General features: G+C 38.8%; 1 long non-coding RNA gene across 1 annotated transcript in view; it reads left to right on the top strand.

Annotated features, from left to right (window-relative positions):
* The window catches only part of LOC110502582, a 37,497-nt gene extending 14,494 nt beyond the window's left edge, over positions 1–23,003 (top strand). Inside the window, exons 2-3 of the long non-coding RNA XR_002470352.2 lie at positions 15,822–15,916; positions 21,338–23,003. This is a non-coding gene — a long non-coding RNA (uncharacterized LOC110502582). The remainder of the gene's footprint in view (positions 1–15,821; positions 15,917–21,337) is intronic.
* Positions 23,004–26,109: the final 3,106 nt, after the last annotated feature.

Here is a 26,109-nt window from a genome sequence, read left to right as displayed (position 1 = left end):
TTTCATCAGCAATCTACACACAATACCCCATAATGACAAAGCGAAAAGAGGTTTTTAGAAATGTTTGCAAATTTATTACAAATAAAAACCAGAAATACCTTATTTACAAAAGAATTCGGACCCTTCGCTATGAGACTTGAAATTGAGCATCCTGTTTCCGTTGATCATCCTTGAGATGTTTCCACAACTTGATTGGCGTCCACCTGTGATACATTTAGTTTATTGGACATGATTTGGAAAGGCACACACCTGTCTATATAAGGTCACACAGTTGACCGTTGTCAGAGCAAAATGACAGAATCCGATGGTCACTCTGACAGAGCTCTAGAGTTCTTCTGTGAAGATGGGAGAACCTTCCAGAAGGACAACCATCTTTGCAGCACTCCACCAATCCAGCCTTTATGGTAGAGTGGCCAGACGGAAACCACTACTCAGTAAAAGGCACATGACAGCCCGCTTGGAGTTTGCCAAAAGGCATCTAAAGACTCTCAGACCATGAGAAACAAGATTCTCTGGTCTGATGAAACCAAGATTGAACTCTTTGGCCTGAATGCTGAGCGTCACATCTGGAGGAAACCTGGAACCATCCCTATGGTGAAGCATGGTGGCGGCAGAATCATGCTGTGGGGATGTTTTTCAGCGGCCGGGACTGGGAGACTAGTCAGGATCAAGACAAAGATGAACAGAGCAACGTACAGAGAGATCCTTGATAAAAACCTGCTCAGGACCTCAGACTGGGGCGAATTTTCACCTTCCAACAGGACAACGACCCTAAGCACACAGCCAAGACAACGCAGGAGTGGCTTCGGGACAAGTCTCTGAATGTCCTTGAGTGGCCCAGCCAGATCCCAGAGGTGAACCCGATCTAACATCTCTGGAGAGACCTGGAAATAGCTGTGCACCAACGCTCTCCATCCAACCTGACAGAGCTTGAGAGGATCTGCAGTGAGGAATGGGAGAAACTCCCCAAATTCAGACGTGCAAAGCTTGTAGTGTCATACCCAAGAAGACTAATCGCTGCCAAAGGTGCTTCAACAAAGTATTGAGCAAAGGGTCTGAATACTTATGTAAATGTTATTTCAGTTTTTTATTTGTAGAAATACCTGTTTTTGCTTTGTTCCTTATGGGGTATCATGTGTAGCTTGATGAGAAAAAAAAACGTTTTAATCTATTTTAGAATTAGGCTGTTGCGTAACAAAATGTGGACGAAGTCAAGGGGTCTGAATACTTTCCAAATGCACTGTACACACACACAAAGTGTATGTCCAACTCAGAGGTCAATTTAATTTACCCCCCAACCCCCTCAATCTGGTTCAGGAACACACACTGTCCTACATCCAGTCTTCCCATGGTTCAGTTTGGATTCCTGAGAACTCGACCAGTCATTAGGGGAGTTATGACAGGCATGCAAAGATAGGAAGTGGTAATTTTGATGACTCAGCTAAGGCATGAGTGATTGTGTTCTGTTAGCTGCTCACTCTGTTTTTGCTCTCTCTGACTCATATGGATATCTGTAATCTTCTTGGGTGGGGGTGCTGTTTGAGTGGGTCATTCAGCTATATGTGTGGGCAGGGAACCGGTCTCACTCATTGTGATGAAACTGACCCATTTCAGATGGATGGAGTCTGACTGTTGTTCTTTGTGTTCAGAGGGTCTGGGTTCTTAAGAGGACCAGGAGGGAGTGAGTGAATGGTAAGCATATGCTGGGTCATCCATGTTTGAGTGTCGTTTGTGTTGTCAATTTCTTTGGTGTTTGACGATGTTCCTACTATTAGGTTAAATGATATAGAGATCAGATGGATGTCCGCAGGCGTATTACTACTTCAAATGATTGACATAATGATTTCTGTCTGCGTAGTAATATATATGCTGCCTGCCAAACTTAACCACAAATTGTATTCATTTGGCACACCAACATGGCATAATGCATTAATTGCAGCTGACTTTCAATTGAGAATTCAGTTTTTCTCACAGTCATTTGTTTTATGTAAGCTACAGGACTCAAATTTTTTGTAAGTTGCACATCACTCTACATTTAAAAAGTTCACAACTTTCAGGTAATTTCATTTCTAAACGATGTTATGTGCACTTCTTGTAAATATATAGTCAGCATAATGTACTGTATGCACAATTAATCTGTAATTGGCATATTCAAAGTAGAAGTGGAATCCATTTTATTTAACACTTGACAAGTTCACCTAAATGTGTCCAAAGACCAGATACGGTTCCCCTTCTACTCAGTCAGTTTTTTTTTTATCATCAAGAACACGTCCAAACATGGACAATCTTTAAACAGATGCATCTCATTGGTTGTTTGCTAGATTGATTAACCAAATGTTTTCTGTAAGGCATGGTATAAGAAAAGTCCCAGTCATGTACAGTACACATGTAATTTATAATGGAAAAAGGAGTAGTGTAATGAAGTGTATAATAAAGGAGTCACTCTCTAACCCAAATCAGATGTTTAAGCTTGTAGTTGAAGTGGGAATGAATTTGGGGTGAGGTGTTTTCTGTGATATATGGGTCTCTATGGGTTACAGAATCCCCCATGCTCATTCTGCTTCTACTGCACCCATTTACTGTAAATGGAGTGTCTGTTGTGTTGTGGGCGTCTGTTAAGTGCTGGTAGTTTTGGTATTATTACCAGGGTGCAGACCAAGACCAGTGTAGCGTGGGTAGTTGCGAGTGGGAGGCTATGACTGAGATTACTCAGCATTCTGTTACTGGGCAGAAAAAGGAAGCCTCCATGACATCTGCTACCTAAATTGTATCATTTTTATGTATCAGATAAATGCTGCACAAATGTTCAATTTTGTATTGGCACTGTGCCCCTTATACTGTACCTTCCTCTCTAATATCTTATTACTTGTTTATTTTTTGATTAGTTCTAATATTTTGATTATGAAAACTGCACTGCTGGGTAGGGCTTGCAAGTCAAGCGTTTCACTGTACTCGTGCATGTGACAAATAAAACTTGTTTGGACAGAATGGAGTTGAGTAGTTTTAGCAATAAGGATTGGTCTTGAAATGTAAGCATGTAGGCTAGTCTATTTTTGGAGATTAGATTTCAAACGGCATAAGTATTGATAGTGAAGGTTAAATACAGTATTATTTTAGCAACCTTAGCAGATGTAAAAGGTCTCTGTGTAATGTGCATGTTAACATAACTTAAAAGCTTTCTTCATACGGTGCAGTACTTGTCAAGTATCACATTGTGTGGGTTGTGTTTACAATTTGAATCTTCTTTCAGAGTGGGAGGTTTATGATTCCCTGTATAGATGATGTCAAATAGAAAATGTATAAATGTCAAGTTAATGTCACGGATGTATGTATATGAGTAGTAGTAGCGTAGTGTCAGCGTCCTGAGTGAAATGGAAGTCGTCATGTGTTCTGGTCAGAACTCAATGATTAATACCTAAACAATGAGTAATGATGACCTTTTCATTACATCAGATGTGTGTATCTAGTAAGACACAGCAGATTTTTTTCAAAGAACACAGGCCTAATGTGTGTGTGAGGCTTTCGGTGTGTGTCAAGTGATTCAACAGGATTGATTGTGGTTGAGCTCTTACAGAAAAACCACATGATTTCACGTGGAAAATCACATGATTTCACATGAAATTTCATGTGAAATCATGTGAACCTGGTTTTGCAACTTCACGTGATCACAGGTTATGACAAGTTATCACGTTGCTTTACATGTTGTAACCTGTTATCACATTAACTTCACATAAGATCACATGAAAACATGTGTTTTTGGAACACTTCACATGTGAAATTCATGTGTTTTTTCCATAATGGTGGTTTAAGCCCTCTGGCCTTGATTCAAAAGAAACAAAACAACTTTTTTTCCCTATAGCTTTGAAATCTAGATTTACCAGTAGTTAAACTACTAAAATATTTAGTTGTATATGTCACATTTTGAATAACTGTTTTGGACTCAGCAGTTTTTAAACTACAGTATGCTTGCAATATGGACTATGGGATTCAATTGTTTTCACAGTGGCACTATATTTTTAGCATGAAACAAAGGAATAGGAAAACACAACGACATGCCTATTCAACAGTTTATTTTGACTAATACATCAACACAAATCAAATCAAAATGTATTGGTCGCGTACACAGTTTATCAGAGGTTGTAGTGGGTCCAGTGAAATGCTTCCGTGTTAAGCCTCACAATTAAACGAGCCCTGTGTCATTATCTGATAAAGATGTACAGTTGAAGTCGTAAGTTTACATACACTTAGGTTGGAGTCATTAAAACTAGTTTTTCAACCACTCCACAGAGCAGCAAAAATGTCAAACAAGTACACAAATAAACAAAAACAACAAATCACGAATGTCAGAACGAACCCAGTTTACCCAAATAACATTTAGTAAGTAATCCAAATGCAATCTATGTGTGTATATACACAAAAAAGATAAACTAAGAAGGATATGTACAGCAGTAGATATATTACAGTGAGCTATGTTGAGAATCCAGTGTAGAAACAGTGTAACTAAATGCAATGTACAGTAGTAGATATATTAAAATGAGCAATGTGAAGAATACAGTGTGAAAAACAGTATAAAAGAAACGGTCCAGTATTTAATGTCTCTAGGCTAAGTACACGGGACAGCAGTGTTGGGTGTGTGTGTGTGTGTGTGTGTGTGTACGTGTGTACGTGTGTGTGTGTGTGTGTGTGTGTGTGTGTGTACACGTGTGTGTGTGTGTGTATACACGTGTGTGTGTGTGTGTGTACTTGTGTTTGTGTACTTGTGTGTGTGTACTTGTGTGTGTGTGTGTGTTTTCTGTAAGTGAGTCTATCTTTGTCTCTTACTACAGGAGATGGTGCGATGGCTTTTCAACAGTCTGATGGCCTGGAGATAGAAGCTGTACTGTCTTTGTCTGCTAGATGGTAGCAGAGTGAACAGACCATGACTTGGGTGGCTGAGGTCCTTGATGATCATCTTGGCCTTCGTGATACAGTGGCTTGCGAAACTATTCACCCCCCTTGGCATTTTTCCTATTTTGTTGCCTTACAACCTGGAATTAAAATAGATTTTTTTGGGGGGTGTATAATTTGATTTACACAACATGCCTACCACTTTAAAGATGCAAAATATATTTTATTGTGAAACAAACAAGAAATAAGGCAAAAAAAACTGAACTGAGCCTGCATAACTATTCACTCCCCCCCCAAAAGTCAATACTTTGTAGAGCCTCCTTTTGTAGCAATTACAGCTGCAAGTCTCTTGGGGTATGTCTCTATAAGCTTGGCACATCTAGCCACTGGGATTTTTGCCCATTCTTCAAGGCAAAACTCCTCCAGCTCCTTCAAGTTGGATGGGTTCTGCTGGTGTACAGCAATCTTTGTCATACCACAAATTCTCAATTGGATAAAGGTCTGGGCTTTGACTATGCCATTCCAAGACATTTAAATGTTTCCTCTTAAACCATTCAAGTGTTGCTTTAGCAGTATGCTTAGGGTCATTGTCCTGCTGGAAGGTGAACCTCTGTCCCAGTCTCAAATCTCTGGAAGACTGAAACAGGTTTCCCCTCTAGAATTTCCATGTATTTAGCACCATCCATCATTCCTGACCAGTTTCCCAGTCCCTGCCGATGAAAAACATCCCCACAGGTGTTCTCGGGATAGGTGTTGATAGGTGTTGGGTTTGCGCCCTCCTTGCCTGGTCCATGAGTTTTGGCGTGCAGCCCTCTCTTGGCAGGTTTGTTGTGTTGCCATATTCTTTCCATTTTCTAATAATGGATTTAATGGTGCTCCATGGGATGTTCAAAGTTTCTGATATTTTTTTTATAACACAACCCTAATGTACTTCTCCAGAACTTTGTTCCTGACCTGGTTGGAGAGCTCCTTGGTCTCATGGTGCAGCTTGTTTGGTGGTGCCCCTTGCTTAGTGGTTTTGCAGACTCTGGGGCCTTTCAGAACAGGTGTGTGTGTGAATATATATATATATATATATATATATATATATATATATATACACACACACACATACACACACACACACACACATACACATACATACATATATATATACATATATACATATATATACATATATATATACTGAGATCATGTCACAGATCTTGTGACACTTAGATTGCACACAGGTGGACTTTATTTAACTAATTATGTGAGTTCTGAAGGTAATTGGTTGTACCAGATCTTATTTAGGGGCTTCATAGCAAAGGGGGTGAATACATATGCACACACCACTTTTCTGTTTTTAAAAAATATTTTATTTATTGAAATAAGTTATTTTTCCAGTTTCACTTCACCAATTTAAACTTTTGTGTATGTCCATTACATTAAATCCAAATAAAATCAATTTAAATTACAGGTTGTAATGCAACAAAATAGGAAAAATGCCACGGTGAATGAATACTTTTGCAAGGCACTGTATGGTCCTTGACTAGCCTCTAAAAGCACTTCATGATGACAGAGGTGAGTGCTACGGGGCGGTAGTAATTTAGTTCAGTTACCTTAGCTACCTATGTAGTTAGATTTGTGTGGACTGCTTGTTGAGGCACGGTTGACAGTTTTATAGATAGAGAAGCATCATCATCATCTCTGTCTCTCTCTCTCTCTCTCTCTCTCTCTCTCTCTCTCTCTCTCTCTCTCTCTCTCTCTCTCTCTCGCTCTCTCTCTCTGACAGATAATGTATCATGGGTGGGAATAGGAGATTGGTGCAGGGATTATGTGGGTTTTTTGGAAACTGAAACAGTGTGTTGCTAATAATTTGATTCACAGTAATAGTGACATTTGGTACATGAAAGTGTGGTTGTGCTTCAATATAATGGCATAGCCTCATAGGCCTACTGCAGTTGTCTACAGCTTTAACTAGTGGCATCAAACAGTGTACCGATGATATATCTATTGTATTGAATTTTCTTCTCTTTGTAAGCAACATGACACATGAGTCACTTCTCAGAAATAAGGGGTGTCTTGTCCTTCCAGAACTGATTGGCAGGTTATAGCCAGTAGATGGCGTTATAGTCCCAGGAAAGCCTCTGAGCTCACTTAATGCAAAGAAAATGGCAATTGGACATTTTACAACACTTCATTCTACTTTTTTTCGTTTCAACATGGACTTGAAACGCAACGTTAAACCGAGTAAAATATATGGTTTCATATATGAGTAACGTTTTATATAGGTATGTATATATCACATTAGAATAGGCCTATATTGAGTGTAGTGCAATAAAGCAGTGGTTCTAGAACACAGTTTGCGCATATACCTGCTGTTCATCCGCATTGCGGTTTATACAGTCTACATATACATACATTATTAGCCTGCAGTATCTGTAGTGTTATTGTTGACAAAACCACAGGCAAATGTGGCAACAACATTGATTCAACCAGTGTGTGGGGAAATACTATTTTCATGGTACTTCGATACCGAAGTGACGTTTTCGTAGCAGGTTAGGAGTCTGAAGTTAAGGTTAGGAAAAGAGTTAGGTTTAGCGAAAACGCTATCCTAACCTGCTACTAAAATCACTTTGTATCGAAGTGCGGCGAAAAGAGTGTGTCCCACATTGTGTGCGCAGTGGGTTACTTTCGTAAATTGCTCACTCAGAAAACGCCAAGTCAACTTCTTCAGAATGTTTTGCTAAAGAGATTTCAAATAACAATAAGGATGGTAGATATTATATAAATCACATTACAGTCTCATACTAATGTTCTATATTTGTGTCAGTCTATTTAATTTGGTTATTCGCGATAACAATAGCTTACACAACATCTTATTTCAACGTTTTGAAATTCAGAATAGATGTGGAAATTATTGCTGGATCTTATTCAACTAAGCTATTCAAATATCTTGCTTAACAATGTTGGCCTAATTGTAAAGAATCGTATAACCGAAAATTAAACGTAATGTTTGAATGAATCGAAATGTCATAGATCTACAACTCTTATGTGCCTTTTTGTTTTGAGAAAACGGGTTGATATGCACAGTAGCCTAAAGCTAGTGAATGAACCAAAGGCATTTTTATTTTTTAATTGATAGCAAAACGTATAATAGAAAACTATGCAAGGCAAGCTACCAATTGGTTATCAAATCATATTTGTCACATGCGCTGAATACAACGGGTGTAGACTAACGTGAAATGCTTGCTTACCAGCACTTCCCAGCCTTGCAGAGTTAACAACTAGTTACACACGAGGAATATAATGCACAACAATGAAGTGATAAGGGCTACAGAAAGCACCAGTACCAGATCAATGTGCAGGGAGGGCTACCAGGTATTTGAGGTAGATTAACATGAAGACAGGGTAAAGTATGTTGTGAATTTATGCAAGCCCTTTTTATTTGGTAAAAAAAAGTTAAACGTAATATAAGCCTAGTTGCAAATAACCTACTAGTGTAGATACAATCCTGGCTAGGCCTATATATCAACTCAGAAATAACTGTTATTTTTTGTTATGATTAGGTTATTTGCATCCATAACATCAGTTGTGCAGGTGTAGACACAAACACTGAAACTATGAGTTTGTTTATTTATAGTCCTCCTGCTTTCTGAACCAACAAATCGATCAAATGTCACAAACAGTGCTGAGACTGATAAGAAGTTGATAAGAATAGACCTTACCTGACATTTAGCTGAATCGGTGGAGGTTTGGATATGACTATTTGGTGTAAATATATGCAGCTTGCAGCACTGTCGGGAGACGTAGCCTCGAGGTCAATATGAAACACCTACAATATCTATTTTTTTTTAAAACATCAATACATATTTTACTGGTGAATATATATCAAATAGAAAGATTTTGAAAATTATCATCGGGATAATGAAATACTGATTTAAAAGAGCACATTATTTCCCTGTAAGCAAACGTCAATATCAAAGATTGAATGAAGCATTGAAATACAAATGAGATACACATTTATTCCGTAATAGGCCCATTTTAACACTTGTACACATTTATTCCGTAATAGGCCCATTTTAACACTTGTACACATTTATTCCGTAATAGGCCCATTTTAACACTTGTACACATTTATTCCGTAATAGGCCCATTTTAACACTTGTACACATTTATTCCGTAACTAAAATAGGTAAGATTTTGTGGCTATGATAACCAGGCTTGATTTGGGAAAACTCAATGACATGGTCTCTCACAGATCTGTAGTCACTAAATGGGTGTTAAAAGATGTGTGTTAAATGTCACATAAATTGAATTTGTTGCCTTCAGTAAAAAAGTCTTATATTGATCTCTAGAGTTCTTGAGAATTGTACACAGCTAGAAGCCTATTTTGTCAAAGGAAAGTTGTGACTGGCCCTTTTCTGAGTCAAACACCTCCAGTCTGTGGTTATGGCAATTCACGATGCTCATCCTTTAAGTCTTTTTCACTTTCAGTCACTGGAAAAAAAATATGAGAAAGTTGTCATAACTTTAAAGGACTCTATCCGCAAGATAGGACCTACTGCTTTATAAATCAAGTAATACCTTTTGATTTTCTGCCACACTCTCCCTCTCTCCAACCAAGCAAAATGGTTCCCTTCTGCATGAAGAAAGTACAAGGGGTTTTGGTAAATATACACAAATTATTTCAGTCTATGGATTCTCTCATTTGTAGTAATTATGAGGTTTGCTATTTTCATGAGAGCCTTTTGGCATTGAACAGTTACATCCTTGATTAGGCACTGTGTCTCTCTTTGTGGACAGTGTGTGTGTGTGTGTGTGTGTGTGTGTGGGCGCTCGCACATTGAGCTCTGACCATCATCCAGTACCTGACAGTGGTGTTTTGACATGTGCCTTACCTGTACTGATTGTTTTGGCATTGCTAGTCAGTGTGAGCGTGCAGCGTAGAGCGACTGTGGGATCCAAGTAATAGACAGCAGAGCTTTAGAATGAGCTGTGTCTAACTAGAAGACCACTTCATCGAAATCACTTTGTGAAAATCGGTCTTCATGACAAAGGAGATGTTAAGAAAAGATGACAACAGAGGCACTGAGCATTTAGGTTGAAATAATACAAGGTAGCATAACACGATGAATCTATTTGTGATGTGTCTATCCCATTGTCCTACCTCCCAGCATCTATTTGTGATGTGTCTATCCCATTGTCCTACCTCCCAGCATCTATTTGTGATGTGTCTATCCCATTGTCCTACCTCCCAGCATCTATTTGTGATGTGTCTATCCCATTGTCCTACCTCCCAGCATCTATTTGTGATGTGTCTATCCCATTGTCCTACCCCCCAGCATCTATTTGTGATGTGTCTATCCCATTGTCCTACCTCCCAGCATCTATTTGTGATGTGTCTATCCCATTGTCCTACCTCCCAGCATCTATTTGTCTGTGTGGTGTTATAATCTTCCAGTATTATTATGGTCACTTGTATGTAGATGTGCGGTAATAACTATTTCACACATCATAAAGATGCACATGACATATAGCTCGGCTAGATTTGCATTAGGTTTATAGGAACAAAGTATATATATTTTTAGTTAACACAATTTAAGGTAACGCGTGTGTAACATGAAGCCATCTTATTAGTCTTACTGTCTGTTTTTTGTTGCTGTTGATAGTCACATTGTAATATTGTCCTTGGGTACTGTATCTGACAGATAAATTGTGTCAGTCAGCAAGTGAAAATAAGAGATGACACAACTGGTGATTTGAAGCAGATTGCATCTATGAAACCCTATTCTCTGAAAAGGTATTGTAGGCCTACAATATACCAACCTGAAACGGAGTGAAACTTCAGTGGACTTCCATGACATAACAATTTGAATGCTGTTTGACTGTGCAATTGTTGCAATTGTTGTCCTCTGAAAAAGACAATTGAGCCAGGGTCCGGTTTTGAAGACCATGTCATAGCAGTTTGAGATGTGACATACCCTTAGGTGCTCCAGTTTCACTGTTACAAAACATGCTGTGTATAGAGTAGGCTTACGTGGCCGTGAGGAAACACAACAAACTCATATTATAAAAGCAGACAAGATTTTGAGGCTCAATAGTGGGTCATTCATGTTCTTCAGAGCAACATATTTGTTTTAATTAAAGACATACTCAGATAAGTGAGGGTTGATTTTATCCACACAGACAAAAGTCATGTACTGTAATGTACTTCAATACAATAACCTTCCCAAACTATACCATCATTTTTTTTTTAAATGTCATTGTTGACCTTTCTAATTAGTGTGTCTGATGTTCATTTGAGTTGGAGTGCATTATCTAGAGGCTTATGCATTATTGCCGTGGCATTTAAAAAGAGAACTGAGGGGAGATATGTGACCCCTGACCTTTCAAGGTCATGTTAGTCAAGTCAAACGTTATACACATGGCTAAGCATTTGCATGTTGATAGCAATTATACATCTCTAGTACAGTGTAATATAAACATCCAAATTACAGTTCATGCATTTCAGGTTAAAAGAACGAATACACAAAGGTCAGCGCTGTCTAGACAGTCCAGATATGGTCCAGGCAGACATTTCAGAGATGATTATTTATAACACCCTAAAGCTGGACTTACTCAAACAGGTTTCAGAGTTAGGCAGTCTTCAGTGTGTATATATGTACCATATCATAATACTGCATTCAACATGGAATCTGATGTGTATCAATTTACCAATAATACAGGGCAGTGTGAATAAAGCAACAAAACTTATAACCATCAATATGACATTGTGTTTGTGTGAGAGAATGTGTAAGGCTCCCACAAAAGAGGGGAGATTTGAGCACTGAGCAGTGAGTCAAGGTGCGCGTGGGCTTGTTTTGAATGCACAGATGGCACCAACCAAACACATAGGATGTTGAAATGTCACCCAGAAATACCAAATCCTCCACAAAATATCTGTCTGAGCTTTTTCTGAAAACCACAAGCCTTTCTCAGTTTTGTTTTCAGGTGTAATTTGTTTAACCTGGAAGTTGGTTTGTTTTTGTTCATGTAAAAGTTAAATTCACATTCTTGGAACTACCTGGAAGTTGGTTATATTGTTCATGTCACAGTAAAATTCTGCCTGGTATCTTGCTTGTTATTTTGTTAAACTTAATGTTATCAAATTAGGTGCTCCAGTTTCACTGTATTTTGGTACACAAATGGTATGAGAGGAATTATGTTACAATGATATGGTCTATCACTAACAACAAGAGAATACAGTTGATGATATGTAACAAATTAATGAATGTCCTCTATAGACATTTACCTGTAGAATTTTGAGGACACTTTCGTGTAGGATCTTAATTTGATCACCCCGTTGCAGGAGAATGTTCCTGCAATGCAGGACATTTAAAACGTGTAGTTTATTTGAGGTTTAAAAAGGCTTCTGAAGTTTGTAATTTCCCCTTTAAAATGTCACTTGATTTTCCCTTACGAAAAATGTATCAACCCCTACAAAAATATCCATTAATTATAATCCACATAATAATTCACATTTCCTGCTAACAAAGAGGGAGCCTATTGTGTGTGTGTGTGTGTGTGTGTGTGTGTGTGTGTGTGTGTGTGTGTGTGTGTGTGTGTGTGAAGACTCCCACCTGTGGTTGTGTGTGACATTCGGTTTGCTCCTAGCTAGACTGTGGGAGGCCTGCAGACTCTTAACGGCTTTCACACGGGCACAAAATGTCTGCTGCACATGATGAACACCTCAGTCCATCTGATGTGGAGTCTGTTACTCTACGGTGTTCAGAAAATAGAAGATTAATTCACTGATTTTTTATGTAAAGAAAATGCTACATGTTTATGGCACATACATGTATACATTCCTTTATGAGTTTGTACAACTTACCCCATCATTTATAAACAAGCAATACAAAGCAAAATATGTAACTTTCTCATGGCCTTTCAGTCCTTGAATCCATAGCTTTGCCAGTGTCAAGTTGTTGAAATTGCGTATTGTGCTTCCATGGTGTCATGGTTTTCACCTTTAGGCAACTGCATTTTATTTTCAGTTTACAGTCAAACTATTATGTTCAGTCATTTCTACATTTGAGGTACATGTCAGATGAGGCTAATGTGCTTTCAGATGGAGGAAGGAGCTGTCTTTTGTTTACATCCCAACGGTGGCTATAGTTGTCCTTCTGAAAAGTAATCTGTGGTAAATCTACTCCCATTCTTTTCTTATTTGTGTGAGTTTCAGTATTGATCGTTGAGGTTCGTTATTACGTAGGAATGATTGGTCTTTGTCTCCAGTGCCCAATGTCAACCTTCTCTCTAAGATCGTTTGAAGAGACCTAAATTTAACTTCAGTCTATATAGCTTTCATCATTTTACAGATCATGGTAATGTCATGCTTCACGATTCAGCTTAAAATGGGTGGTGCTTTTTTGAGAACATTGCTGTCTTTCCTCCATTTGTTCTCTCAGCCTCTCTTCTGTGGGAATTCCATATGGTACAGTAACTCCATTAAGTATCATGTTTTAAAGCTGTAAGTTTATCATAATTCAGCGGTCCTTTCTCTCTCTTTATTTCTCTTTCTCTGTCTCTGTCTGTGACAAATAAAAAGGTGGGAAAATACTCGGCAAGTCTGCCCACGGCTCTGAAATCCTCTGTTTAACCACGGAACGCATCAAAGAAATGCTCTCAAAACCTCTTCTGTGTCATCTGACTAATTTTGATAGTGAAAATGCACAGTAAACCCTATATTTAGTATTTTTTACAATACAAGCATGCTGTCATGTTTGCTGTTAAATAAAGAAATGGGTCAAATGATCTGTTTACTGTAAGAGTTGTTTATTTGATTTGGAAACAAATTCACACTTTACAAACCCAGTACAAATTGTTGACCTAAATCATTACTTTTTTAAAAATGTATATTTCTTCATGAATAACAGCTAATTGTATTCTATGAAAAACTGAAGTGTTTGTTATTTTTTTTGAAGGCCTCAAAGTTTTTGTTAGGCCTTAACTTTGAGTATTTATTAATAAGTCAAAAGTTGACAAGATCAGCATTCATTAAGAAATGGTGTAATAAACTGTAGTAGCTCATTAATATTGTAACCTATTTGTGTTAGACTTGTTTTTATATAAATACATCCAGAAGTCATTCTGAAACTATGATGGCTGGGGTGATAATATTACAGGCGCTCAGGGGAAATTTGCCTCATGAAATGTTCTTTCACAACCCACTCAGTTTCGATAGGAAAAATCGTTAACCTTTTCAGCAACAACAAATGCCTATCAAAAAAACAAGTGCAACATATTTTAAGGCTCAATTTATTTTTTTTACCAGAGACACAGACTACTGGTAGAAATGATTGGTTCACAAAATAATGCATGGTAATCTAAAGTATACATCTACCATCCAAACGCACACTTAGTTCATCACAAATTAGTTTAAGGCAATTGTTGTACATTTCCAATATTTTTTTCCTTGCTTTAGCCGGTAGTTTGATGAAGTTTAGACAGTTTGTGTATTTCCTGTATAATGTTGGTACAGTATGTTGAAGTGTGTTATTGTTATCATGTAGACTACTGTATGTGTTGGTTTCCTGTAATATTTAGATTACTCCACGGTATAATTTAATTGTAGGTAGTTATAGTTTTCTGGATTAGTTTAAAGTGTACGTAGAATCTGGACTCCCTGCTTTCATGACCATAAAGAAGGCACATTACACATTTAGTTGTAAGTGTTTTTGTTGTTGTTGTTGTCATGAGTAAAGTGTATACAGTATCCTGCATTATTGTGACGGCTGTCAGTTTAGTGTACAGTGTAATGTTAGTGAGTGGCAGATATTTCCACAGTGCGTTTGTTTTAAAGCTTAGTCATGTCACTCGATTCACCTGTCCAGGCCTCTTTATCTCCTCAGATTTCCATTAGTCGGAGTGTGTGATTATTTCTGTGTGAGAAATACTTCTTAAACTCCTGTTACCCCAACTGTAATATTTTGCAAATCAAATCAGAAATATGCATTATTTGCATAGCTATAACCTCTTCATTTAGCTTGCTGCTGTATATCTTCACTGCTGTCCTGTGTGTGGGAATGTGTTTCTCTGCAAATGGACACTGGTAATTTGTATCTGTTGTATATGGTTTTGATGGGGATATGACGTCTAAGTCTCATATTGGAAATCCTTGTAAATCACGGGCCCGGTGTAATATGCCCTAAATAATAGACAGACACAGGGCACCATGGTTAATCAATGTGTGTGTATATGTTAGGACTTGCTATATGCTTTCTTACAAAGGAAAGGTATGTTGAAAATGGAAACATTACAGGATTTGGACTTGTTCTTTAGCTGTTCTTGACCAATGCAGATATTAGCATCTCACTTCCTGTTTGAAGCTGTTTTGTTTACATTGATGTTGCTATTTTTAAATGGTTTAGGCGTACAACTTATAAAAAAAATTGTATTGGTTTGTTTTGTTGTTTTTCCTCGTCCTCTTTTTGAGTATACTACAAAACCCCAAATAATACAGTGTGACTCTGTTAATGAATAGAATCTGACCACAACCCAGGAACCTCGCGTATATGTTTTTCTTTGTCAGTTGAAGCAGAATTAAATGTGTGTTTGCTCATAGTCTGTGTGTGTGTTTACACACATACACCTATACTTAGATGACTGTCCACCGGAATTGCTTTGTAAAAACAAATGCTATTTTCTATATATGTATTGTATCTCTGTCACTACATTATCTTCATTCTGACATGTATTTGATTAATGCCCATGCGATGGCTTTTCTCTGACACACTCCCAACTGACAATCTCCCAGACTGCCTTAGCCATGTAATTTACACCTCAAATTCAGCTCCACAAAGTTATTGACCTTCAGTGAATCACCTTTGTGTCTGACTAATTCCAATAGCACTTTGCGTTCAGTAAATACAGACATAGGGCTAATTTGAGTTTCTGTCCTCTTGTTTCAGTGTCTGTTTACAACGTGTGTTGGAGAAAAGAAGAGGAGAAGATCGGAGAGAAGTATAGTGGCGGAACGGTCACTCTCTCCTGCAGGGCATGTAGGGTAAAGTAACTACACCTGTTAATGATGAACGGAGACCTGAAACCTCAAAGAGAAATGTTCAGATCAGTGTGTGATTAAAAAATGTTTGCAAGTTTAGTCAACCTCCTGCCTGCCCCCGCAAAGCCACTCTGAGTTGGCCTGCCGCATGTGTGAGTCGTTCAGACAATGTACAGGAGACATTTACTAATCACCCCGCAAACCATCCCAACCACATAATGGATGGAAGCATGTCTGGGTTTTTCCCCTCTTTCTCTTCGAGATTAATTCACTTAAGTGGAGCTTATCCATTAAGTAGCCATGGATGATCAATAGCTGTCATCCATAGCAGAGTGAACAAAGTACTGGCTGCCATGATCTCTTAGCCTGGGTGCTGGTGTCAATGCTGTGCTCCTATACGTTGTCTCACTCACCACATCTGTCTGTCGGGCTAAATAACAAGACAGAGAGAGAGTGTACACTTCAAAGATGGGCCAGTGACATTGTTAGTGACCTTGTTATACTGTAGAGTGAATCTGCTACATGTGCTATATGTGACCCTGTTTTGGAAACAGGGTCACAACAGTTCCTAGTCAATGTACTGTAACTGCTTTCAAAGCCATAAAATGGTCATTGGGCAGAAATCGGCCTGAGAAAATGTGCATTTCAGGCAGTTAAACACTGCTGTTAGACTGGTTGTTTTTCGTGGCTTATTATGACAAGCGTGTGTGAGTGCATGCAAATCACTTTTTTTGTGGTGCATCTTTTCTGGAAGGTTAACTGGTGGTTCTTAGAACAATTTAAATAATGCACACTTTTTGTTGTTGTAATGAGAGATGCTTTAGATAAAAACACTGTGTTTTTGATGAAGAGAGGGAGCTTGCAAAGTGTGGTTTGCTTTTATTGTTGTGGGTGGGTTTCTCTTCATTTGATCAAAGATAGCGAAACAAAAGATGAGTGAATCACCTAAAACCTTTTGTTTTACCATCTGCTCTCATTCTCTCTCTCTCTCCCTTTGCTGGTCTTTCATACAACAACGTGTGTTTAGAAATTGGATCAATTGTGTGGTATAGTCATTCTTTAATTAGATAATATCTGATCATGTATTTCTAAGGTTATTCATATTTTATATTATATATGAATATTTTCCTCTAGTAGATTTTTATGAAGTTTCACATTTTAGTCGTATGTATGGGATATATATAGTATACGGCGTCCAACTAAATGCTCACTTGCCGGTTCCTTCTCGACAATGCAACAACAATAAGAAATAATAAAAGATAAGAATACAAACATGAAGTAAATGCCTCAGTAGAATATAAATCAACATTGTAGCATAAGTATAATACAGAAAGGCACAATTTATAATCCAATATTTATACCTGTTTTGGTGAAAGGGGGATTGGGATGCAAGTGTTTAAATTGTGCAGTATTTAGCAATAATAATAAGAGTCTGGTAGCAGCATTTGTCGTGTGTGTGTGTGTGTGTGTGTGTGTGTGTGTACCAGTCAAAAGTTTGGACACACCTTCTCCTTCAGTAGTTTTTCTTTATTTTGACAATTTTCTACATTGCAGAATAATACATCAAAACAATGAAATAACACAGATGGAATCATGTAGAAACCAAAAAAGTGTTATAAATAAATAAATAAAGATTTTAGATTCTTCAAAGTAACCACCCATTGCCTTGATGGCAGCTTTGCACTCTTGACATTCTGGTGAAGATGGCTCAGTACATCACTGGGACCGTGCTTCCACCCATCCAGGACATCTTCTCAAAACGGTGCCTGGGGAAGGCCAGCAGTATCATCAAGGACCACACACACCACAGCCACTCCCTTATCGTCGGGCAGACGGTATCAGAGCATGAGGTCTGATACCAACAGGCTCAAAGAGAGTTTCTATATACATGCCATCAGACTGCTGAGCACTTGAACTGGACTGACCACCTGCAATGACTCTCAGCACCTTGGCACACATTTTTTTTTTTTTTTACCTTTATTTAACCAGGCAAGTCAGTTAAGAACAAATTCTTATTTTCAATGACGGCCTGGGAACAGTGGGTTAACTGCCTGTTCAGGGGCAGAACGACAGATTTGTACCTTGTCAGCTCGGGGGTTTGAACTCACAACCTTCCGGTTACTAGTCCAACGCTCTAACCACTAGGCTACCCTGCCGCCACATGATGCTTTTGCGCCCTTTTGACAAGAGTGGTGATGTTGCTGGTCCATGACAATACCCTGATGATGTGGACGCTGAGGAACTTAAAACTGCTGACTCTCTCTACTGCAGTCCCATTGATGTGGATTGGGGCATGTTCCCTCCTCTGCTTTATGAAGTCAACAATCAACTCCTTTGTTTAGCTGACATTGAGGGAGAGGTTGTTGTCCTAGCACCACAATGCCAGTTAATTTACCTCCTCCCTATAGGCTGACTCGTCGTTGTTGGTTATCAGGCCTACAACCGTGGTGTCGTCAACAAACTTGATGATGGAGTTGGTGTAGTCGTGGGTGGCCGGGGGTTGAGGACACAACCCAGGGGGCCCCTGTGTTAAAGCCTTCCACATGTTTTGGTCCAGCTGGCACCTAGCTGAACATAGGTGCACTGAGCGAGTATGCTTGCATACTCCCTTAAAATACATTCACTTGAATACACCAGTATACATTTCTTCATAATAGTCCAAATGAATGTAAGATAACTCGAAAAATCGGTCATTAATTTCGAAAAAAAATTGTCGAAGGGATCTTAGTTGGGCATTTTTACAATTGACACATTTTGCAAGTGAAACATTTTGCATGAAAATGATTTGTCTCTCTTTTGAATGACAACAAACACTTAATTGAAGAATCGCTACTGTTGACCAATCATCGACGAAGGGGTGTAGACTTCGGCTACTGAATTTGGCTTGCCTCCAGCTTGTGCACAAACTGGAAAAACCCTTGCCGAAGACCAAACCTAACAAAATCTTCACAAAATGTCGTCAGAATATATGCACAAACTGTTCTGAACTGTTTCGGAAGCATGGGAAGCATGCAGATTAATAATCAGTGTGGAGGGGGTGTTGTTGAAAGGGGGTTTTCTGTGAAAGGCAGCCCTTCCAATGACTTAATTCAGTGCAGAAAATGTTGTCGTCACCTTCGATCCTGAACCAGTTAATACATCAGTGTGAAAAGTAGGTCTCTAACATGCTAAATTATAAGATGCATTGTATCAAACTGGACGACAAAGCTCTCTAGTCGTTAATCAATCTTTGTGATATAGTGTCTGTACAATAAATAATTCATGACACTTTCTCTGTCCTGAGGAATGTGGTCATGATGAATGACTGCTCTTGTTGTGGAAAATGTCTCTGACATCCATTTTAAAGTATACAAATCCCTCTTTCCATGGCAGGATGATAAACAGCACACTGAAAACACGTTTAAAACTCTAAATCTCTGTGTTCTAATTTTTGCAGTGTATAGCGACACATTGGGTTATAAATTGAGTTTTTTAATTTATTGTTGACTTTTTAAGGCCTCTTTAATCATAACGTCCACCTGCGATGTGTTTAGGCGCCCTGATAAATGTGTCTTGTGTAGGAGAGCCTGTCGTCAGTTGGGGTTACGTGGCAGTGAATGGGACTACTCTCTGTCTATGACACACACTAAGTAATGTTGCTATTTTTCACTTTGGGCCGGCCATTTTAAGCGTGTCTATGTGGGACTTGACATTATTATTGTGTGCTGCAGCATCTTTCTGGATGCTTTGTAATGAACACAGGAAACAGCAACACGAATGCTCATGTATTTCTGTGTTTTACTCTATAAGATTAGCGCAGTAAGGAATAGATCACGAGTTGCAAAACTGCTAATCTAAAATGTAAAGCAGTAGTGTATTTCCCTCAAACTTGAAGGGACGGTTTCACAGACATAGATAAGCCTGTGTTTTAACTAAATTACACTTCAATCCAGACCACTGAAATGTGGTTGCATGAACATGATTTAAATGCACTCCTACTCACTGGTCCTCAATCTACTAAATTAGGGGGGGGGGGAAATCCAATCTATGACTGAAACAAACCCAAAATGTCTTAGGTCTCTGAGCAGAGTGTGGTGGCCCACCAGTGTTTGTGGCACAGTGAATAGCCATCTCAGGTTTCATCCTCATAGACCGTGCCTTCCTATCTGTTTAGTCACAGTCAACCCTCACGGTCCAGTTAAAACCAGAGCACCCAACCACAGCTCCTCTGACCAGTGTTTCAAACAAAGTCAAAGTACATTTTAAACCAACAGGAGATTCTCTTTGGGATGGAAATCCAGGTGTTTTCTTTTTACTTGAAATCATAGCTTGTATTCCCTTTGTAAACATTTTCCCATACAGTGAGAGAACTGACATTTAAATCTAAAATACAAACCCAATTGCCCTGGAAAGGATGTATTATCCTGTTCAGCAATACAATTATTTTCTAAAATGCCTTTATTAGTATGGCATGTTCAATAGAAACAAAGTTTTTTAAAAACGACGCATTTCGGCTGCATGGCCTTCGTCAGGGAGTACCAAAAAAAAGGAATACAATGTCCTCTTTTGAACAGCTTTTCAATAAAAAAAAAACTTTGTTTCTATTGAACATGCCGTACTAATAAAGGCATTTTAATCAATTATATGAAGAGTGTCTTGGTCCTCCTTTCTTTTTGATAACCAATTCACCCCTTTTACCAAAGAGCACCTTCTGTCTACCAAAATGTACTATTGTGTACCTTAGTAGCGCTTCCCTTCCTCCTCTTTCTACTAATACAATTATTTTATTTGAAAAGATAAATAAGAAATTTAGATTAAGCTTCAAGCTTCTTTTTATATTTTATGAAAGGTTGTGCTTTCCATCTAATCTGAGGTTTTGCTCAAGTCTCTGTTTACACGCGTTTACAATACTTGACTGAGGATGTGGGTTTTCAGACAACTTTCTGTCAATAGCTAATAAGAGCATGGTGATAGTAGGTGGTGCTTGGGAGCAACAAATAACACCCTGTGGTGTATGAGCAAGTCAAGAAGCAGTAACGGATCATGAAAATACATGACACATAAACTTGGATTTTTTTTTTCAATGGTGTAATGCAAATAATATTGTTTAGAATCTATGAGAATTATATACACTATTTTCTGCTAAATGTAAGGATTGATTTAGTTATATAAATATTGTTGTTTGGTAATAACACAAAAAGTAGAGAGTGGGACATAGTTATCGTATAAGTAGAGATTAAGTACCAACTTGAGTGAAGCTAGATCAAAACATGTTACACATGAAAAATAACACAATCATATTATTGCGTCATATAAACAACACAAGGCCTTTTTTATAGGATAATGATATCAAGGTTGGATTTTCTGTTTACAGTATTTATTTACCCCTGGAAACAATGTGTCTATCATCTATTTATTTGCCCTTATTTCTCTCTTCCACTTTAGATTGAGATGGATGAGACAGAGGTGAGATGAACTACTCTGTTTGAAATGATCTTGTGAGGACACTGAGACAGAAGCCAGACTTCTTAGTTAGATCCCACCGGCTCAGCCTGTCTCATACTGTACCTTGGCAGGTGGGAACCCAATAATTTAGTTTGAACTATAATATGTATTACTGTATGTACATTTCACTTTTCAGGCCTTATAAAAACAGATCATGTCTGGGTATCACAAGGATATGATATCATTCATTGACAAGTGAATTTTGGTTTAGAAAAATATTTGATTGAAAGGATCCACTCAGAGGACCCCAAAGCATTGAAATCAAATACCTAAATTCTATATTTTTAAAACACTTTTTTTTAATGTATTCCCTGGTTTACTGTACTTATTGCCTTTATCCTATATGTAATATGATGGACTGTATATATCCCTTCCATACATAGACCAAAATCCCAAAAATGTACCATGCCAGATTTTTCATAGATCTGAAAGGCGTAGGATGTACAAAAACATGGTCAATTAAAATCCACCTAAAGACCTAGTCATGGGGTGGCAGGTAGTTTAGTGGTTAGAGCGTTGGACTAGTAACCGAAAGGTTGCTAGATCGAATCCCCAAGCTGACAAGGTAAAACTCTGGGTTAACTGCCTTGTTCAGGGGCAGAATGACACTGTTCCTAGGCCATCATTGTAAATAAGAATTTGTTCTTACCTGGCTTGCCTAGTAAAATAAGACAGACCCTGTAACCGAAATACAGGTATTAGTTATGTGTGAATGGTCCCTGCTTTTTGTAAGTAAATTCATCAACACTTCTATTGTTTAACACCTCCCTAATTTGAAATACAAAACAGCCCCCATGGTTTAAGAACATCCCCCGACCCTCCCAATTTGCCAGTTACCCACTGATATGTATAATACAGTGGAGGCTGCTGAGGGGAGGACAGCTCATAATAATGGCTGGAAGGGAGCGAATGGAATGGCATCAAACACGTTTGATGTTTTTGACACCATTCCACTAATTCCGCTTCTGCCGCTACCACAAGCCCGTCCTCCCCAATTAAGGTGCCACCAACCTCCTGTGGTATAATAGCGGAATACCTGCAAATAAGTTATAAATAAGGGGCTGTTTGAATGGGGGTCACATAAACATGGCCTTATATTTTTTACAGGTTGGTGTTTTTGTTTGTTATTTCCTGTGTGATCGTGTCATGTGGCTCTTCATAACTTGTCCTTTCCTGACACTCTGGGGACCCTGTCAATTAGCTGTATTCTGTTTATATTTCCTCCCGCTAGAACACCTGGCAAACAATTACTCTACTGTTAAAGCAGGAGGGCGTTTTTGGACAAAGCACCTCATAGCTCCCAAGTGATGACATGGGTCTGTTAAATGGCTCTAAAGCTGTTTTTGTGTTAAAAAGAGAGCCTCTTTGCAGACTTTTGTCTTTGAAAGGCATTGCCTGAGGCTCAAATACTACGAGGCTGCCTGTTAATGACTTGTCAAGAGAGGGAGGGGAATAGCTGGAGACAGGAGATCATGCTAAGCTCTGCTGGGTTTTCCTAATTGCAGTTGTGATTCCTTGTTAAGGGCGATTTGTTGAAGTTTAGTCCTTGATGTCTCAAAATGGTTCTGTACCTTTGACATAACAACAATAAATGATTTGAAACTAAGGACGTTGTCTGACTTGAGTTTTTTGTTTTATATGGACAAATATAAATGTTTTAAATAATTGGAAGAAGCATAAATTCACCCTGAAGTGCCAAAAGGGCAAATACATTTTCCTCATGAAAGGTGTCTAAAGGCTAAAGTCTTCTGTAGTTGACAGGGAATCACTCTTGACTTTGAGCTCAGTTCTGAAGTCCTTTGAAGTCTTTGAAACAGAATGATTAGTGATCCCATGTCCACTCAAATTACTCAAAATAAACACTCTTCCAATGAAGATACTGTCATCTTCTGTCACAAGCTGCACACTGGGGTGTTTGAGGTCATGAAGGTCAGCAACTGGGGTTATCTGTGGTCACAAAATGTGTCTTTAAGTCATGAAAAGGGTTAGTCTGATTCAGGGTGAATTAGATAGGGTGTTAAAAGTGAATCTGACAGTGGTAGACAAGGGTAGTTGAGGTCATGGACAGGGGTTCCCCAGGGGGTGAGATTGGGTCATGACCAAGGTTGTGATTGGGTGAGGTAGGGACAGCCACAGCTGGCTCTAGTATAATGTGGGGTAAGCAGTTATCTATCTATCCCAGGCTATAAATGGGTTATCTCCAGTACAGCAGAGTAGAGTGTCTTATCAGGCACCTGGTAATGCCCGACTCCTATACAGTTTGTCTATGATATGATGCTGAAGACAGCCTTATACAATAGACTCACAGCTATCACCAGGTATAACTGATGTTTTATAGCCTAAGTTCATTCTTATTAGGACTGTTTTATGGCTAATTTGTGTCATGACATGTTTCAATGTTTATGGCCAAAGTCCAGAATTGAATCAAAACTGGTTTATCGGGTAAGGCAATACAACATTATCACGTAGGATTTTGGGTGTTGTCATTGGTCAGGCCTCAGAATGTTAATCAATCAGTGAACTTTCAGACAGAACATACCCTGGATACACCTGGCTCCACATAACGTCACAGAGGGTGATGAACAAGCACAATTGCCCAATAAAATACTGTGTGGTTGCCTTATTCAGTACGTGTTCATTTGGATTCAATTGAGATGCTTCTACACAGCTTTTTAAACTGATGTTTCTCATGTTTCTTGAATATGGTATTAGGTTATTAGTGTTGCCGTATAATCGGGGATTCAAGAGAATTTGTGACTTTTTTGTTACTCATTATACTTTATGGTCAGGATGATGAAGAAAATGCTAGTTGTCAAGACAATGTATCTTTGGCATGACACAGTTTTCTTTTTACATGATTACATCTGTCTGTGTTCCCTCTAACAACTCTGGTGACTCAGCGAAAATGCAGGAAGTTGTGGTACTTCCATAATTATGTACTGTATGTCTCTGAGATTTCTGTACAGCTTAGTTTCTACCCTTCCTTGCCCCTCTCCTTCCTTGCAATGGACACTCACCAAATTACCAACTTCTATCAGTTAACTGCTTACTTAGCTACATTCATTTGCATCATATACCTTTTTGTATAAATCCCCAAACTAATATTACATGTAATAAAAAAATTGCTTTTATTGTGTTGAATGCTTGTCGACAATAGTGTGTCAAGATCAACAGAGCGTAGAGCGACAGTCTGGAGCGACACACACCGACCTGCAGGAGCCACAGGGCGCACGTGATGCACGTCGGATGAATATCTGTTTACAAGCCACTGAAAGCCGCCACACAAAGGCTGGAGTGACTCATGGCAATCAGAGACACAGGCTGTTATACTAGCTCCTTTTCTGCCAATGTTATTGTCGCCTTACTTGGGCTCACTCAGGGGCGCTAGTCTGAAGGTACACATGGTACAGTTGCAATGGGGAAGTAGCACATTTAACTTATTTATTTATGTGAGCATGTATGTACTGAGTGTTTACTCTGTGTGCCTGTGTGTTTTTTGCCTGTGTGTTTTCCGTTTAATTTGTTACTATATTCCTTTCTGAAATACTAACTATATCCCCAGGTCATCACTCTGAGACAGCCCGTCTGCCTTTTGTTCCTTCATGTCCGAACTAGCTACAGTTACAGTGGCAGGCAGATAGAGTGAGCGTCTGAACAGTTTCTGTCTGACACTCGTGAGCATGCTCAGTAGTGCCTCAGGGTGCAAGCTCTACAATGTACAGACAGGGTTACGCCCAGACATGTTGAGCAGTCGGTAGCTCACTCCCCCGGTTTACTGCTCTGTCCAGCAATATAAACACAGCCTTGTTGCGATCTGGGCCAATTGCTGCTCAGCTATAATGTTCCTTATTGAACCATTTGTTCTGTATAGCCAGTTACTTAATTTACTTCCAGTCAGCACCCATTAACCACACTGACCCTTCATTCATCCACTTATCATAACCTTATGACACAGTCCCCCACACCCTAATCAACAGGCATCCTATTATGTAGAAATCTGCTAATAGTCTGTTACAGAATGTAGTCTATATTCACTCATAGGCCTGTTTAGCCTCACTATTACCCAGTGCAGCATAGCCTCTTGTACATAATTCAGTGTTACTTCAACACCTCCCCTTCACCCCTGTACCCCTCCAACACTGGCCCTTAACACTGTATTTTCTACCACATGTATTTTTTTAAAGGCTTCTCTTTAACAAGTTGTAAGGAATCGAAATAAAAAGGAGATGCTAACAGAACTGTTTGACAACTGATGACATATACTCATATCCTTTATTCTCAGCACTGTACCAATACATCGATGATCCTTCTTGGACCCCAAGATTATATCCCTCCAATAAATACTATATACCCAATGTGATAATATTAGTCTGTTCAAAACGGTTTGGTTCCTGCTTGCCTAGGACAACTCCATAGCAGTGAACGCAGCCATGACCTCTTCCCCACAACCGCTAACTCATCATTATTCCACCATTAGAACTCTGGGTGGTAACACATGTTGCCCACTGATTACTTTTGCTTGACAACAAGTGCTTTGACAGTAAGGTATATAACAGAGGCTTTAACATTGAACTTGGGATCAAACACTGATTAGAAATCAGATTTGAACCATGCTGAGTGTCAGGAGAACATAGTCTCATACAGGTGTCTGGGGAGTTCAACTTGATAAGAACTCTGGCAGTGGTTCCCTTGTTTGGATAAATTGTTAGATA

The sequence above is a fragment of the Oncorhynchus mykiss genome, chromosome 23 (assembly GCF_013265735.2).
Source record: "Oncorhynchus mykiss isolate Arlee chromosome 23, USDA_OmykA_1.1, whole genome shotgun sequence".
Taxonomy (NCBI): Eukaryota; Metazoa; Chordata; class Actinopteri; order Salmoniformes; family Salmonidae; genus Oncorhynchus; species Oncorhynchus mykiss.
The sequence above is the reverse complement of the archived record's forward strand: the minus strand, read 5'-3'. Positions and strand labels throughout refer to the sequence as shown.